At 40.6% G+C, this 17747-nt stretch overlaps 1 protein-coding gene across 4 annotated transcripts in view; it reads left to right on the top strand.

The window, feature by feature from the left end:
• VOPP1 (VOPP1 WW domain binding protein) overlaps positions 1-17747 on the top strand; it is a 79637-nt gene that overhangs the window by 13814 nt on the left and 48076 nt on the right. The window contains exon 1 of one of the 4 annotated variants that reach the window (XM_072329130.1): positions 4164-4244. The exons of the other annotated variants lie outside the window; for them this stretch is intronic. The gene's annotated coding sequence lies outside the window, so the exon portion shown is untranslated. Of the gene's footprint in view, positions 1-4163; positions 4245-17747 lie in introns of those variants that run through there. 4 annotated transcript variants of the gene reach the window in all.

Here is a 17747-nt window from a genome sequence, read left to right as displayed (position 1 = left end):
CTACAAGAGATATAAAGGCCACAATAAAACTCAGATACAAAATGCTGTTTTTTCAACATAGCCCCAACTATTAGCAATGCATTTTCACCAGCAATGAACAAGAGCTGTCATGCCACGCTCATAAAAATCTGCACTAGAGGTGAACCACTGTCATCTATAATTCTGTGATTCTCTACTGCTGATATGCGCCACCCACCACCTTGTTGGACTCACGTCCACTGTTTTCTCTCCATGAATGTTCAGGAGGGATCCATGAATATCAGTGGGTGCCATTTTTTCCTCATGGAGAAACTCAGTTGGTTCAGATGGCCCTTTCCAGTAGTCTGTCACATGGCAACAAAGCTCAGTGGAATATTGGGAATATTGGTTCAACCTCTACTGCTGTACCACCAACATCTGCCTCTTGTGTGTGCTCATTTTCTTTTTGGGATTCCACTGCAGCATGACCCAAAGATGGCTGCTGCTTTTGCAGGCCTGCTCTGCTGAGCTTTGGGGTTGCCAGCAGTGTAGATGGGGTGACAGGCTTTTGCAACCATGCAGCTGAGAGCTCTTAGGGTATCCATGATACAGGAGCTTTGCCAGGATATGTTTACTAGAAAAAATAAAAATTAAAAAAAAAAATAATTAAAAAATACAAAGAGCTGTAGTAGCAAAAGCATGCTTGTCTTATGTTGCTTTGAACTTGTGTTTTGCTGCCATAGTTGTAATTTTACTTATCTGATGAGTGTAGGTAGGCCAACAAAATTGTCTTGAGTATGCTGACCTGCATCTGTTTCTCTTTTCATGATAGGAGAGCCTCCTTACCTAAGCAGAAATGTTTAGTTGTTTATGCCACAGTGGTTTTAGTACAATCAATTTAGTGCTTGTACTGCACAGTGACTACTATTAGAGAATGACAGCACAATAAAGCAGGCAGCATAATCATCTCCACAGAGGAGTTGTCAAGGTGTGACTCATTGTTTTGCTTTTTAAAATGTTATTAGTTTTATTAGTGGATAAAAAAAATATCAGTGTGGCCTGCAAATTCCTGCTGTGATATTTCTATGAGCATGGAAAGTCAGCACAGGTGCCTCTTTTTGCTGTGGATAGCTCAAAGCATGCTATCTGTTAATAGAAGAACAGGCTGAGGATGACTCAAGCAAGTGTTTTCTTTCATTTGTGCTCCTTGGGGAAAGATGTATTGCTCATCACTGCAGATAATTATCTCAATACTGGTGTAAGTGAGATCCAGAAATTCAATACTGGCTCTCTTAAAATTTGAATTCTCAGCTCAGAGCTGCACTTCCCCACTACATTTGGAGCCTAAGTTCAAACCAGTACAGGGAAGCTTTAAAATTCCTCCTGCATCTGTTCAGTGCTATTAAGCTTGACAGAATTTCAGTTCAAAATAGAGGAGAATACTTTCTGCTCTGAAAATCCTGCTTCAAGGGGGGAGAGAGATGTGTGAAGTCTTGTATCTACTTTTACATGGCTGGCTTTTCTTCTTCAGGCTGGCATGAGCTGTTCCCATCCTGAGTGCTGCCTTGTTGATTCCACATAAATATCCCTTGAAAGAACAAGGGTTTCCAGATGTTTGGGATGTAGCAGTGTTGAGGACACCTACCCATGCTGTGCTCTCAGCAGTGCTGTCATGTCAGGCACAAACCTATATCAGCATGGTCTAGTGTGCATGACCTTTGACCTGCTAATTGAGTAAGGCAACTCATTTCTCCCATCTATGCAGAAGGAATTGCAGTGCATAAGATTGTGTTAAACCTCCTCAAAACTGGGTCATCCCTTGTGATAAGATGGCGTAAGATGACAATCACCTTCATTTATTGGTGCCGCTGGAATTATAGCTCTCTCCATTCCCAACCTGGTGTCTGTGTCCCTGCAGGAACTGGAGGCACCTTGTGCTGCACTGAGACCAGAGTTTTTGCTTTGTGTTGCTGGGGATGATCTGCAGTTCTGCTAGGGAAACCAGTGAGCAGAGGTAGCAGTGAGGAGCCAAATGATGGCCAAATACTGCTAGCTGCATAACCTGAGAAAGTGCCACAGGGAGAGACCTTTGGATCTGAGTGTTATTCAAAGGAGGTAGGTTGAGATCAAAGGCATGATCCTGTTCTGCATTCTTTTTTTTCCTGTTCCCTTGGTGTTTAGAAAATAGGACTCTGATTTTAGCAGTGTAGGCACCTTGTCATTGAGGGACTTCACAGTTGGTTTTTTTTTGTTTTTTTTTTTGTTTTTTTTTTTTGTTTTTTTGTTTTTTTTTCCCCTCAATTGCAGCAATTCACAGCTACAATTGAACTTCAGTTTAATGCCCAGCATCAATTATAGTAATGGTAAATAATTGTAGGACTTGGAAGTGAAATCTTAGAATCTCCGATCTTGCATTTTAAGAAATATCCTGCACTTTCATTGTTCAGGACTAGCACTGTCCTTCTCTTTTACTGCGGATAGCACTTTATGCTGATTTCTTAAAACACTGAGCAAAAATTATAAGATTAGGTCTTATATACTATACATGACAATGGCCTATGTAAATGTCTGTTGTTAACTGGAAGGCAACAAGTGAGAACTTGGAAACAAGTTGGTGGATTCACTGGAATGTACCTCAGACCTTTGTAGAGGTGAGGTCTTCCCAAATCTCAAATAGGGAGCTCTTCAAGAATAACCAAGAGCTGGTCCCTGCTATGGCTTTGCCTGGTTTTTGCTGCACACAGGAGCTGCGGGCATGGCTGTGGTGTAAATCAAGGGCATTTGGATTAAGTTTATTTTTATTCTGCAGTAATCTTGACCTCCTGTTTTCATTGAAGCCCTAATCCTGGACCCTATCTAAAGCCCAGTCAAAGTCAATGTGGATGCCCCACTTGATCTCAGCAAGTGCTGGTCCAGCTGCTTGGAGGCTGCTCTGCACCTTGTAAAATTCCACTGATTCTGGCACCTCAACACATGGAGATGCAGGTGGTCCCTCCTCCCTCTGCTTTCTGGATGCTTCTGTCTTCCCCAGGCCAAAGGCACATATCTGTACAGTGCTGCCTCCATAAAGCTTGGTTGCCTCAAATTGGATCTTGCCTTTGCCCCTCATTCATCTTAGACGGCCATAAACCTGATGTGCTGCTAGTGCTGCTCTCATTTGGGAAAGGGGTTATTTTGGCTGACTTATGTTGTGTAAGCGAAGTGCCTCATAGTGATTATATAAAAGATTATGTAACCCACTAATTCTGTAATCCCTTCTCTGGTGAGCCTCGGAATGTGTACATCTCCTTGATGGCTGGCTGCAGCAATGAAGCACACTAAGCTGGGTGCTGGGCGGTGTGCAGGCTTAGTGACATGCATGCTGCTCCAGCAGCGTACCTCCACGACTTTTCTCTTTTCCCTTTAGCACTGTGCCTCCTACTCTTGAGGTACAGCGAAGTTTCAAAGCTGTTTGAAGAGTGAATTGCTTTTAGCTCTTGAGGTAAATGCATATGGTGCTAGCTGCTAGATGTCAGGTGCATTGTTTAAGATGATGCATGGTATATCTGCAGAGCAGCTGATGGTACAGGGAACACGTGTTGTTTCTCAGGGAAATGTTTTAGTCTTTCTTGCTTCCCAGGGTATCTCACATGAGATATCTAGGCTGGACCGTGCTCAGGGTGCTGGCAGCAGCAAGAATCCTCTCAGGCTGCTCTGAGACAGCAGAGGAACCCACGTGTGTTCCAGCCCTGCTGCTGCCTAACTCTCATTGCCAGATTTGTCTCCATCCACTACCCTGGCAGAAAGGGATGTGACTTACCAAAAGCAGATGCAGCCAGGGCTGGGGAAAGCTCATGTAGCGCTAACTGAGATCTTCAGGAAAAAAGAAAATTCTGGGGAGGAACTATATGCTGTTCTGAAATTCTCTCTGCCCTGAAATAGCTGTGTGGGGATATGCAAAGGAGTGCTCAGGAGGAGGCAAGAGGCTGGCAAGGAGAGGAAACAAGCAAAAGGAGTTTTCTTAGCATCAGTGATTCATCTCAGTGTATGAATCCCATCCCCTGAAATGTTGCCACAGATCCTAGCTTAACTACTGGAGTCTGGGCAGCTGCCTGTTTTATTTCTGGCTTCTCCTACTCCTCTTTTTGTATTTCTTTTTTTTTTCGTCTCTGATACACTGTTCTTACTGCATTGTTGTCACTCTTTCTCATTGCTGCAGCCACAGTGTTCTTTCTACTTTCAGTTACTTTACAGGTGCTGAATCTCTTGCTGCCTGAAGCTCAAGATATTTATCTTCAAGCTGCCATGTAAGCCTATATATATATATGTGCAGCTCTGACCATTTTTCCCCCTTCTCCTCGTCCCCGGACTGTTCTGGACATTTGTTCTGCTCCCCTTGGCTTTGGGTGGTTTCCTTCTCCCTTTTTGCATTATTGATTTAGTGACTGTCACCAATGCTGCTTGCAGATGTTTCTACATTCCTGGCTGCTGAATCCTCATTGTCCTTTTAAAATTCTTCCCTTTAACATTTTTTCTGCTCTCCCCCCTCTCTCTTTTCTAAGATTTCTTTTGTCCCATCTGTGATTCAGCCCTCCTGCATGGACTGTGCTTCTTTCATTATTTCTTTCCTTTGTGTGCAGAAATCTATTCTTGAGGCCATACCATCTGCACTTATACGTGTGCTGTAAATGAATTGTTAACATATCTATAAATATGTAAATACATTTTTAGTGTATTGCAATTATCTTTTTGATACAGATAGAAAAAACATTCCTGTCTGCTTGGAAGAAATATATATTTCCATCCTGTTCATTTTACCAAATATTTCTTTTTCCCCAACCTTTTTTTCTATGTTAGAGGTTTGAGGGATCCATTTGATGATTATCCCTAGAGTTTTCTTAATCGTACAGAGGACTGTCGCACATACAGATCCTTTTTCCTTCATATCTGTTCATCCTCTTTTTAGTAGGGTACCATGCTGGAGTATGCAACTTTTGCTGTCAAGGCAAAAGAGTATTAGGGGGATGTTTTTAATAGGTGTAATGTGGATGGGAACTATGAAGAGGATTCTGTGCGTACAGCTAGTAAGCTTCCTGTGAACCACTGCAAAGAACATGATAGACCTGCAGGTGTTTTGCTATGGGCTGGAAATGAGTCATGGGTGATATGAAAATACTGTAGTATGTCAATTAACAGAATTTTAATGGATTTATCTTCTCAACCTCAAACATCTCATCTGGGCAAAGATGTGAATTCAGGTGCAGGTTTTAGTGCAAGAGCATGAAAAGGTTTGGGAAAGCTGTTATAAGAGCCTGTGTAACATGAAAACTGTTTAATATGCATCTGTGCTGACACAGTAAGGATAATCCCAATGGGCAAGTAGTGAAAAGAGGAGGACAATGAAATTCACCCACTGTTTTGACCAGTTCTGTGAACCTGGGGTCAATGTAAATTACATAGCATTTGTGAGATATGTCTGTAAACTCCTACCTAGGATCAAAGAAAAGCATGATGTTCTAGTTACAGATGGATGCAAAGACTTAAGTATAGATACACGGTGTAAACAGATACCAGTGCAATTTTTTCATCTGTGGCAAAGGCCGTGTTCAGTCTTTTCTTACTAAATTGTCTACATTGCCAATGTCAGATACAGTGTGTAAAATTTTACTAATTACAGGAAGTGTGTTGTGTTCCTTTATGCTCTGGGATTCCAGATGCACAGGTTGCTGGTTCCAAACAGGAAGCCTTCAGTGGAGCTGCAGTGTACTCATCATGTTGAATGATGAATCATGGTTACTCTGTGGTGGGAGCAGGACGATTGTTTACATGTTTTGGAGCTTTAACTCTTTAGATCCTAACTGGTGATCTGCTAACTTCAAGGAAAATGGGCTGTGAAGTCATTAAACTTCTCAGGACAGTTCAATTAAATAGATTCAGTTAAAGTCCAGATAAATAGATTTCCAAAGCCAAGATAATTTTTATCTCTGAAGATAAAAATTAGTGGTGCCTGCAAATATTCTGCTGTCTGGAAATGCCTGATGGAGCCAAACTAATAATATGTAAAAACTTCTTTTTGAAATGTTCCTGCAGCAAGCTTTTAAATAAATCTAGAGAATCTTGGAAATAGGAATCTGTCATAAAAAGACTTTCTTCTTTCAAGCAAGAGCACTTAAGCACGAGGAAGCAAGGTTATAGAGGGACAATTAATACCAGGCTTTCTGATGCTGCATAGGGAAAGCTCCACAGCCTTGTTCACAGCAGTAGGAAGTGCACTTGTAATTCCACTGTCGCATGTGCAATTGTTATTCTAGCACCAGTGATGATTCTCTGTACAACTCCTCAAAGGTGACTGTAAGCATTGTAAATGTCTTGGTAACATACAAGTTGGTCTTGGTAGCTCCTTCTCCAAATACCCATCTTCCAAATCAAGTTAAGCCTATTTGTATGTTTAGGATATTCCTTCATGCTGTATTTAAATAGCAGTAATGAAATACAGAATAATTTGCACTGTTACACTTCAGGTGTGATTGACAGCATCTAGATTTGCATGGGTGTCATGATCTTGTAATTTTTTGTTGTCGGTATTCCACATCATAACATCATGTAAAGCAGTGGGAGTTAAAGACTTAATGTTCTAGTTCTGTGGACTGCCTTTTTTGGGTGTTTGGTTCTCAGAGGGGAGGGGAGAAAAGGGGAAGAGCATAGTTCTCCAGAGGACTTTACACCCAAAGAAGAAAGGTGAAGATCCTGGCAGGTCACCAGTCTCTCTTTGTTCATGGCAGAGAAGCACATGGTCCCCCTGCAGTCTATAGAGTAGGGCCTTGGTTTTGGACACTCTTTCATTTTTGTTTGATTTGTTGGCCTCAAATCCAATTGTGTTGTGTTGTATTGTATTGTATTATCTTGCATTCCAAGATCATATTTAGTACATGAATTTTCCTCCATGGATAGTTACTGCTGCTCTTTTTTTGTTTGTTTGTTTTGTTTTTTAGACCCATCTACTATCTCCCTACCCTTTCCCCTTTTGCTCTCTCCCAGGGCTCAGGCTCATGAGTCCCCTGCCTTGTTAGTCATGGGGTCAGGCCAGATTGGCCTGTAAACCCGACAATTTTTTTTCTTTATCTTTTATTTTTTTCCCAGCCTGTGGGTCTGCTGCCCCTGTCATGGACACAGATCTAGGGATAACTCTGTGACAGTGGGACACCAGAATTTTGCAACCATTTGTAGTGACTTTAAGCGTGCTTCTCAGACACCTCTCAGAAGGGATTCCATAGCTCATCAGAAATATGCTGTATCTTGTTCCTTTCACAGCCAGGCTAGATGCATAACCATTGTACAGATGGGTGAGTGGGCAGAAAGGAGTGAAAGTGCCATGTGCATCATTAGCATCAGAATTAGGATCTTCCTATTCTTGACCACAGGTTTCTCAGTCCAGTGCATCACACGAAAACCTCTTTGACCTCTATATAACTACAGAAGGTGAAGATACCTTCTAATAGGATGCAAGCACTATGGAGCAAAAGCAGGTAATAAAGAAGAAAAACTTGTTCACCCCATCCAAAGACCAGGGATGGCTCAAGAGATATACAGTCCCTATCCAGAGAGATGCTTCTCTCTCAGCTGCTAACCCTTAAATGAGGTTGAGGAGGGGTGAATTCAACCTTCATCCCTTCTAGTCACTCAGATGTGCCTTGCTTGAACCTGAGCTCCCTGGGTTAGCCATGCCTTCTCACTTGGTTCAGGCTGTGACCTGGCAATTCTGCTGAATGTTGTGGAGGAAAATTATTTGTAGTTGACCTTATTTGCTCGTGTGATTACCAAATTGTGACCCTAATGCTTGTCCAATTAATCTTTATGGTACTGAATCTGACATCAGTAAATGCATCCTGATTCTTATTCTGTGCATTTTTAACCCAGTCTTTTGATTATGTATTGGACACTTAACACCAAATTATACTTGTATTTTGGTTGTACTTGTGCATGTTTTTAAGAGTTTCTGTTGATCTATCTAGTGTTAGACTATAGTGATGACTAGAACTGGCAAAAGTCTTCACCTGCATCACACCCCTTGGAATCACTGACTAAATGAGGATTTCTGTTCTTACTTTTGTTTATTCATGTGTTTGTTTTTAATTAAAATGTCCTAGGACTGCATTTTTCAGAGATTAAAGTTTTGCAAAATTGAGTCAATGCAGCAGAGTAGTTTTAGTCAAAATGGAAATAAAAGCATGTTGAAACTGTTCCGTCTTTTAAAAAGGTTGTATTTGTTTATATGCATCCAGAAGCTAAGGAATTGAAAGTACAGGTTTACAGAATGTGGCCAGAGAAGGGTGATGGTGCTCCCCCAGAGAATAGGAGGCCATTTTTATTTTCTATGTGTTCTCAGGATTTTGTGAATGTTTATCATGCATCTCCTGGAGGACTTCCGATAGGATATGGAGTATACTGGAGTTAATCTGTATTAATTGCTATGTTGTCACTCTCTACATTACTTGGAATGCAAAAGAAAAGCACCTTAAGCCAGATGGAAAGCTCAGTGGTTTAGCGGCCTTCTTGAAGACGGAGTGGTACCTGTGCTTGCAGTATGTGCTTCAGAAGTGGAAGAACATACAAGTTAAAGATTAAAAAAAAAAAAGTTATGTTCATGATAGTTAGGTCTTTTGGCTGCTATTTAACAGCATGGCCTTGACACGGGAAATGCTTGTATGGGGATTCTACCTGTCTGTGATGGGAAGGATGCTTATGTTTCCTGAGGTGTGGGAGACTTGAACAGAATTTGACATATCTCAACAGAACTCATTCACCAGTTTAGATGAGTCTTGACTGAAATCAGACATCATCACTTCCTCTTTTCTCTTACCTCCAGGTGCTGCAGATGTGTCCTTTGAAATACTTAACAGATGTTAAGAAAAAAAAAGACTTTTTAAATTTATTTTAGGAGTGCAAGCAACAAATAGTTTCAGATCCAAAAAACACAGTTATGTGCCTAAGTCCCTAATATTTCAGTTAGGTTTTCAAGGTGGCACCACGTGGAGTTTATCTGTCACTATATAATTAATTAATAATTCATATGCTGATATGAAATATTTATATCTAATAAAATGCTCAAAAATCTGTCTCCTCCTTTTAAATAGTATCTTATATCACCATTAATGCTCTTGCACAGTCAAACAATGAGTGTTGGCAGTACTGGAAAGATGTTTCAGATATTCACCTTTCCTCTGCACTTACTGGAGGTTGGGAAATGTGGTGCAGGTGGGCTGCAAAGAAGGCAGCATCCCAACCTTAGACCACTACAATGCTGCAGTTGTCATTGTTCTTTTGTTGTTGTTTTTGTTTTTCCCCTGAAATGATTAGAAATAATCCAGTGACAGCAGCTTACCTTTTTCTGGGCTAGGTCAGTCTTCCATTGTTCTTTGTTCATGTTTCTTTGGCTGGTGATGCTGCTGTTAAATCAGGATTGATTTAGCACTGATAATGTTGTGTCAGCAGGGAGTATTAAAGGACTCTTTGCAGTGAAACTAATACAAAAAAAATGATAAATGGTTTTCAAATAGAATATGTAAGTATTTCAGTTTTTATTTTAAGAGTTTTTCCTGATGATACTTCCTTTCATTTCTTTTAGTTTGAATGAACATGCAGAATTGCATTGTGCCATGATAAGACAGCTGTATTGTGCAGTGGCATGTGTTACCTTTTTCTTTCCTGCTAGTGAAAGGAGAACATAGTAGGCCCTTTGCTTAGCTGGGTGATACCATAGTTGCAAGCCTTGAAGTTTCATTGAACACAATTGACTGGTCTGGGGTTTAAGTGTGAAGAGTTTACTCCAGAAGAAAGATTTCTAAAGTGTGCTGTGGGTATCACTGATGGCATATGGGCTAGTTCAGATGGATGCAGTAGCTGTGTGTGTGCATGTGCAGCTTCTGTTCATGTCTTTATAATACTGGATAAGGCCTCATACTAAAATCTTTGTACTTTTTGGGTTGTTAGAGCTCAGTGATGACTAGAGTCTTATTCAATCCCTTCCATGCATTACCTTCATGTAATCATAGAATCATTAAGGTTGGAAAAGATTACTAAGTTCATTGAGTCCAACAGTCAGCCCATCACCACCTGCTCACTAAGCCAGGTCCCTCAGACTGTGTCAAGGTCCAATAAAAAATACTTTCTGACTTTCTGGAGTGTGCTTGGTATGTCTCAAATGTTTGCAGAACCAGGACATCATGATGACAACCAGTAGGAGGTCATTAGGGAGATATTGGATTCTGTTCTCTCATAGGATAGTCTTGCTTTGCTGACAACCTGACATACCTTTCCCTTGAGCAAGTTTTGATAGAAACGTATTTTTCACAAACTTGTTATTGCGACCTCACTTGTTCATGACCTTGGGACAGTGCACCTGCAAACCCAGCAGGCACAGGATACCTGAGATGGAACCTGGGGAGTTGTCTTCTTTCTCTTCTTTGTCTTCTTGGTTGTCATCTTTGCTGTTTGCTGGACTGAGAATACGACTGCCAGACTAGTGTGATCCCTCTCCCCCCATCCTTTATCCAGCACTCTTAGCTGACACTACAACTCCTCAAAATGCACGTTTAAAACAGATTAGTCATCAGTCTTCTCCTGTCTGTGTCTTTGATTCTTGTTTGTTCTCCGTTTTTTGCTTTCTTCTTGAGTATCTGCAATCTATGGCACTTATGTCCTGAATTATGGATGGGAGGAAGCTAGTGTGTCTGCCTCCCAAACAGACAAACTGGAAATGTATCTAGAAGAAGCCAAAAGCTTTAAATTCAGATTGAAAGGAAACTACCAGGCATTCGCTGTTTCTCCACAGGAGAGAAAAATGCACTCAGACATTTCCTGTACTTTGATGGGGTGAGTTTCCTAAATTCGACCTCTCAAGTGAGGAGACTAAAGGTTTTGTTAGAATGCCTGATTGGAGGCAAGGGCTGCTATGGGGCAAAGGTTTATTTCAAAAATAGACATGGTTCTTCAGTATTTACCCTGGAGGAACCTGCACCTGCTGCCCAAAATTTGAACTCATTTTGGGAGCAAGCAAGAGCTTTAAAATTATGCCTAGGAGGAAGCTCAGGTTGCTACTGGGTAAGCCTCTACCTACAAAATTCAGGACATGCAGGAGTGTTGCTGTGATTTGGGACTGTCTGTGGGGATTTTTTCTGTTTTCCTTGTTTTTTGTTATAGCTATTTCTGCAGGTGCTTTGTGGCACTGGTTACATTATTAGTATCTCTAATATGAAATACAAAAGCTGAACAAAATCAGTTTGGTGCTTTTGTTTCCTTCTCTGGAGGGAAACTACTGTCAACTTGACTTTTAACTTTTTTCTCCTATCTTTAAAACTGTTCCTTGGTAGTCATGCCTTAGATTTTGCTGTTGCAATGGGCTATTAACAATATAGCAACTTTTTTTCTTTTTTTCTTTTTCTTTTTTTTTTTTTTTTTCCCCTTAAATATTACCTGCTGAATGCTCTGGCTTTTTGACCTCTAGCTGTGCCCTTAAGCATATGAATGAGGGAAGTGGATCCTAACAGAAGAAGATCCGAATTTCCAATTATAATAAAGTTTCTTGATTTCTTTGTTGTTTCTGAGGCTTTTAACCTTACTTTTGTACCCAAGTCTTAGTTTTAATTTTGTATTTCATTGGTACTTTTGAGTATTTTGAATTTATAAGCATCATCTGCTAATTCACTTGGTCTCATTTGTAAGCTGGTAAGTCTGAGAAAATACTTAGCAACTGCAGATAGTTATTGTTTTCCAAATTGAGAATTTGTATTGACAATATATATATATATTTATTTTTTTTTCAGCTGTACATATTAATAACTCTGTGAGCTTGATTAACCAAGTGGTGAGCTCACTAATTTTAAATGGGAAAGAACAGGCAGGGAGAAATGTTTGTGTGGACACTTAGTGGTCTACATTCTCTTACCCTTTCTTTGTTTGCTATAACAGTTTACTCACCTTTGGCATTCACACCAACTCAAATATCTGCCTCTTGTTCATGTAGCATTGTGCAAGGACTGAAACTGGAGCATATTGTTCCATCATTAAATGAGCAGTGTTGAATACTTGGGAGATTATCAACAGCTGCAAGTTCTTCAGCTATTTTTATTTGACTGTGGCTATAATTTTTCTGGTGTGTTTGTACTGAACTTAGAAGTGGAAAGAAAAACAGAACCCCCAAGAGACGACTTTTTGTTTTTAATTAAAAATAAAAAATATTGTGCCTAACAAAAGCATCCATAGAACTAATAGGTCAGATGGCAGCACAGAAATTTAATCAGAATTATGTGAGCCTCTTAGTCTGGTTTTGGTATGAATGAATTTGTAGAGTCACCTAGACACATGGTTTGGTAACTGGCACCTCCTTCAGGCAATCTGCTCCTCTAAAAGCCCTACAGAAAGATCATCTGTCTTAGTCTTTGTAAAGATTAACAGAAGCAAAGGAATTTTATTTTATGTTTTATAGTCCTAGCCATAGACATAAGTCAAAACCCAAGGCAGCTGCTCCCTTCAGCAGTCTTTGGATGAGGCCCTAATATCAAGCTCTGAAAGCTTATGAAGATGATGGTAAAACAGAATTTCTCAAATATTCTTGAATAAATCGTCCAACTACTCAGATTTTTTATTTCATTTTTTTCCCCAGGAGTTGTGTGCTCATATGTCAGGAATGATGAGGCAGAGCCAATGCTTCCAGAGGAAAGGTCAGTGTGAATCAGTGAGTTAGCAGCTTGTTCTGGTCCTAAAGGGGTTCAGTTTCCCTATCTGCTCCTTGCCCTAGTATCAGGTACCTCACAGAGTGGTGCTGGGGAGATGATGTGGGGCAGACTCTAGTATCAAAGTTCACTCTAAGTGCTTTCTGGAGCATTTGAAACTTGGAACATAGAACATAGTGAGAAACAACAGCTGGAAGGGTCACTGGGAAGAAAAACAAGGTTTTAATTTATTCTGCAGCCTTTTCAGTATTGCAGCTGAAGACTTAGTGAATGCAGGATGAATGGGAGGAAGCCTATGCTGAAGCATTATCTTTTCCACCAGTGTAAAAAGATGCTTCTCAGAAGTCTTGCCATTGAACAGTAGGAACAAGCAGCAGGTGCACTGCTGGTTTATTTGCAAAGCAGCTTAGCAATGAATAATCTCCTTTAGCTGAGGAGGTGGGAGGTCCAATTCTTCAGCCTTTGCGTGACACAACTCATGTCAAAACATTCATTGCTTAAATTGGTCATCATACTTGAGAAATACATATTACTGTGAGAATTTGTAGTCATTATTTTACATATAGAAAATACATTGTTATATTTTTGCATTTGAGTGGAAATGAGTGAAGGAGACAGTTTTCTGTTATTCTCAGTTTCCTAAAACTTTAAGGACAAAGACAAACCCATTCCCATTAGCACTTGTGCATGCGCTTCACTGCCATGAGTTAGTAACACATTTGTTTGTGTTGTTTGTATGTGCAGTGCTGCTCACATATTTCAAAGACTGAATCATAGAATTGCAGAAGGGTTTGGGTTGAAAGAGACATTAAAGACCATCTGGTCCCAGGCCCTCTTGCAATGGACAAGGTTGCCACCCACTCGACCAGGCTGCCTGGGGCTGCATTCAGCCTGGTCTTGAATACCTCCAGAAATGGAACATTTCTCTGGGCAACCTGTGCCAGTACCTCACCGGTCTCTATTGAAAAAACAAACAAACAAACAAACAAAAAACTTCCCCTAATATCTAAACTAAATCTTCCCCTCTTTTAGTTTAAAACCATTGCCCCTTGTCCTGTGTCATGGAGTTAACTAGATCAATCTATGTCCGTGACAGGGGGGCAGTAGGCCTGTAGGCCCTCCAGCCCCAAATAAATGGGAAGGGAAAAGGGAAAAGGGAAAAGGGGTAGGGAGATGGGAGCTGGACTCAAGGAATCAAACAGAGCAGCAGCAACAATGTAAGGAGGAAAACTTATTTTACTAACTATGATATCAGAATACAAGATAACACGATATAATACAGTCTAATTGAAATTGAGGCTAATAAATCAAGTAAAAGAAAGACAGAGTTTTCTGAAGGCCAAAAAGCCTACTCTGAAATTGAAGGTGCACAGCTTGGAAGCACACCCACACCCACTGGCAGGCACTGAGAGAGAGTGTCACTTCTGTAATGTATTTTCCTCTCTGACCCTGAGGTCCTCTGGGACGTGTAGTTCATCTCTGTGCTCCACATGATGTCATGATGTGGAATGCCAATAGCAAAAATTACAAAACCATGACATCCTGTCACTAAGACTGTTTAAGAAGTCAGTCTCCTTCCCATTTATAAGCTCTTTTATAGGTTGAAGCATTATTTGGTATCTTATGACTTACTTAAGAGTCAATAAACTGAGCTAGAGTTCTCTGAGACATGACTTTATTGATGTGAGTTAACAGAACAGCATTTAAATCATCAAACACCAAACTGCAATCAACACACAGGAGGGACTAGATGTCATCCTTAGGGACCTGGAGAAGATAGAGAGTAACCCTGTGTGAATCTCATAGAGTTCAGCAGGGTGAAGTACAAAGCCCTGTACTTGGTCAATCCCAAGAACAGATAGAGGCTGGCTGGGAGAATGGATGGGGAACAGCCCTGCAGAGAAGGACTTTGGACTTTTGGTGGACAAAAAAACTCAGCATGACCAGTGTATACCAGCAGCCAACTGCATTCTGGACAGCATCAAAAGAGGGATGGTCAGCAGGACAAGAGAGATTATCCCTCTCTACTATTTTCCTCTGAGGCTTCACATGTAATATTCTGTCCAGGCCTGGAGTTCCCAGCACAAGAAAGATGTGAAGCTGTTGGAGTGGGTGTAGAGAAATCCAGAAAGTAGGTTGGAGCACCCCTCCTGTGAAGAAAGGCTGGAGGAGATAGGCTTATTCAGTCTGGAAAAGAGAAGGCTCTAAGGAGACCTTATTGCATATTTCCAGTATTTGAAGGGGCCTACAGGAAAGAGGGACTCTTTGTCAAGGACTGTATGCCCTATTATGGACAAAGGATAATGGCTCTAAACTGAAAGAGGGGAGATTTAGGTTAAGTATGAGGGAGAAATTCTTTGCTCAGAGGGTGATGAGGCAGTGGCACAGGTTTCCCAGAGAAGCTGCATGCCCTAACTTGGGAGCTGTTCAAGGCTAGGCTGGATGAGGCTTAGAGCAACTTGGTCTAGTGGAAGGTGTCTCTGCCCATGGCAGGAGGCTGGGACTAGAGCTCTTTAAGGTCCCTTTTAACTCAAGTCATTTTGTGATTCTAGAAATGTTCATCATAAAATTGAAAATGAACAGCATTATGGTAAGAACGTGCCAAGACTGAGCAACCTGTCTGTGGTGAAGTGGCAGCCCTTTTCTCTCACAAATTAAAGACTAAGCATAACCAATAATTTAGGTGTGGCTGTTAGATTTATTTATTTATTTATTTTTACCTTGTGGTGCGTGAAGATGATACCAGGATTTCCACATTCCTTCAGATGGCTGTAATGAGGACCCACAGCTAATTCATGTTGTCATGCTTTCCTCTGTCAGGAGGGCTCCTAGTCTGAAACCTTTCAAGCTGAAAATGGGAACTGCTACCTCACAGAGTAGAAATGCAGCTAGTTAGCAGTACCAGGCATAAGTTATGGTGTAAAAATGACTATGACTATGACTGCTTTTCATCAGTAGCCTTCACAAAATGCTCTCAATCCAATATATTGTTCCTACTACTACATATCATTCGGAGTCTGCCTTTGTGATTTCTTTGCCTGCCATCCTGTTGGTTTCTGACCTCTGATGTGAGCAGCCTGTTTGGAAAAGTGAAGAGAAGAAGCCTTGATTGCAGTTAGGAAGTTGTGCCATTTGTTTCACTGCCTGTCAGTTTTGTTTCTGAGAGGCAGGAAGGAGGAGGGGAAGTAGACTGACTCAGATCTGAAATTGTTCTGTACAGTCCACATCCTGAAAATGTCACTTGTGGGGTCACTGGAGATTGTTAAGCATGATTCTGATTTGATTCTTTGCTTGTTACCTGTTAACTCCAGCTGGCATATACTGAGGTGAAAGAAGAATAAGCCCCAAATTTTATAGGTTCTTCTTTTCCTATTACCTGATTTAAATGAGGAAAGAAGTGAAAGATGATCTGTTGCAGTGAGAGACTGCCATAGAAGATGATACTTATCAGAAATAAGAACTTAGTCCTTTCTCAAGGAAATTTGAGAACCAACTTTGCAAGTGCAGCTGTACTTTGTTATGAGTGCTATTGAAGTTCTCTACACTTTCAGTTCAGTTGAATAATTTTTAGCTACTAGGTTTATAAATTAAACATGGATGACCGTATCTCATGCTATTATCCATCCATAGCAGTACCTCCATGCTGAAATCGTGGACTTTTTTGGAATGTAAATGACGTGTTAATGGAGGGCTGATGATACCTCATCTCACTCTTGCAGTTGTCAATTGCAGTGTCTCTGAGGAGCGTTCAGATACTCTTTGTGAGGAAAATAATCTTAGTGAAGAGATTTGTCATATTTGTCTAGTGTGTATGAAAGAGAGAGAAGTTCATTGCAGCGTCCTCACTTTTTCTGAGTCTCGTCAAGTAACTTTTCCCCCCTACATGAATGCGTTTTATTAAGTGCAAGCAAAAGAGCTTAACATCAAGCAGACCACAGACCACCGGAGTGGTTACCAGAGGTCCAATGGTGATTGCTAGAATTGCTTCATAACTGTTACTAGAGAAAACTAAAAGCTGGATTTGGTTCAAGAAAATTCACAGTGTGTATGGGGAAGAAATTCTAGGGCAAACAATTGAACAGGTGAGAAGTCATGTAAAAAGTTCTCACCATCCAGCATAGCCTTCATCAAGCTGTGAAGTGTGTGGAGAGAGTTAAATTGCAGGATGAGCCAAGACATGATTGCCTTGTGTAGGAAGTTAGTTCATTTTGAAAATTGCCTTGCCATTAGTAGGTAGGCACTGTGACTTGCCAGAAAGAGTTGAGCAGTCTTTTCATGGGAACTACTCCAAGGACAGATGCATAGTATTTTTTCTGTTCAAATAAGAAGTGAGGTGCCGCTATTGGATTGTGTTTGTACTAGAATTTGGTAATCATACACTGTCACTATGGTAGTGACAGTCTAAGCAGGAGTCAGTTTAGGTTTTCAGTTTAATAAACATAGATGTTTCAGTCTCCTTGGTGAATGTCTAAGCAAAAGGCACAGTAAAGATTAAATTGATTTGTTAAACAAATACAGATTATACTGGTTCAAACTCTTCTGCTGGTTTTCTTTGAGGAAAGTTCTGCCCTGATAAAGAGATGTTTGCTGACAATTATTAGGAACTTTAACAGAATAAGTGCAAGAAGAGAGGCTTGATTATTAATACTGATTAACCCAAATCCATGAATTCCCTCCAGTGTTGTAGGAATTGAATCCTGAAACAAAGTGTTTTCTGGATTGCAACATGGAGATAACTGTATTTTAGCCTTCAACACAGATTAATCTAGATAACACTGTGACACACAGCCCTATTTTCTGAGATAGCAAATGTAAAGTTGGTTAGGTATTCAAGGCTATTACTATTTGAGGGTTTGTGTGTGTTTATTCAAAAGTAGTTAGTCCAAGCAAACTTAAGTTTTCTTTAGAACTGTTTCTGTCATTAAAGCAGATTGAACCTGCATCACAAATCAGACATCTATGCTTTTCCCTGGGGAGACTGAGACGGCTTATGAGTGTGTGAATGTCCCAATAAACAATGGCCGTTAATGAAGCACCTGTAGGTAAGCATCTGATGGCAGGGCTTACAATTCACTGCTA

This window comes from Excalfactoria chinensis, chromosome 2 (genome assembly GCF_039878825.1).
Source record: "Excalfactoria chinensis isolate bCotChi1 chromosome 2, bCotChi1.hap2, whole genome shotgun sequence".
Taxonomy (NCBI): Eukaryota; Metazoa; Chordata; class Aves; order Galliformes; family Phasianidae; genus Excalfactoria; species Excalfactoria chinensis.
The sequence above is the reverse complement of the archived record's forward strand: the minus strand, read 5'-3'. Positions and strand labels throughout refer to the sequence as shown.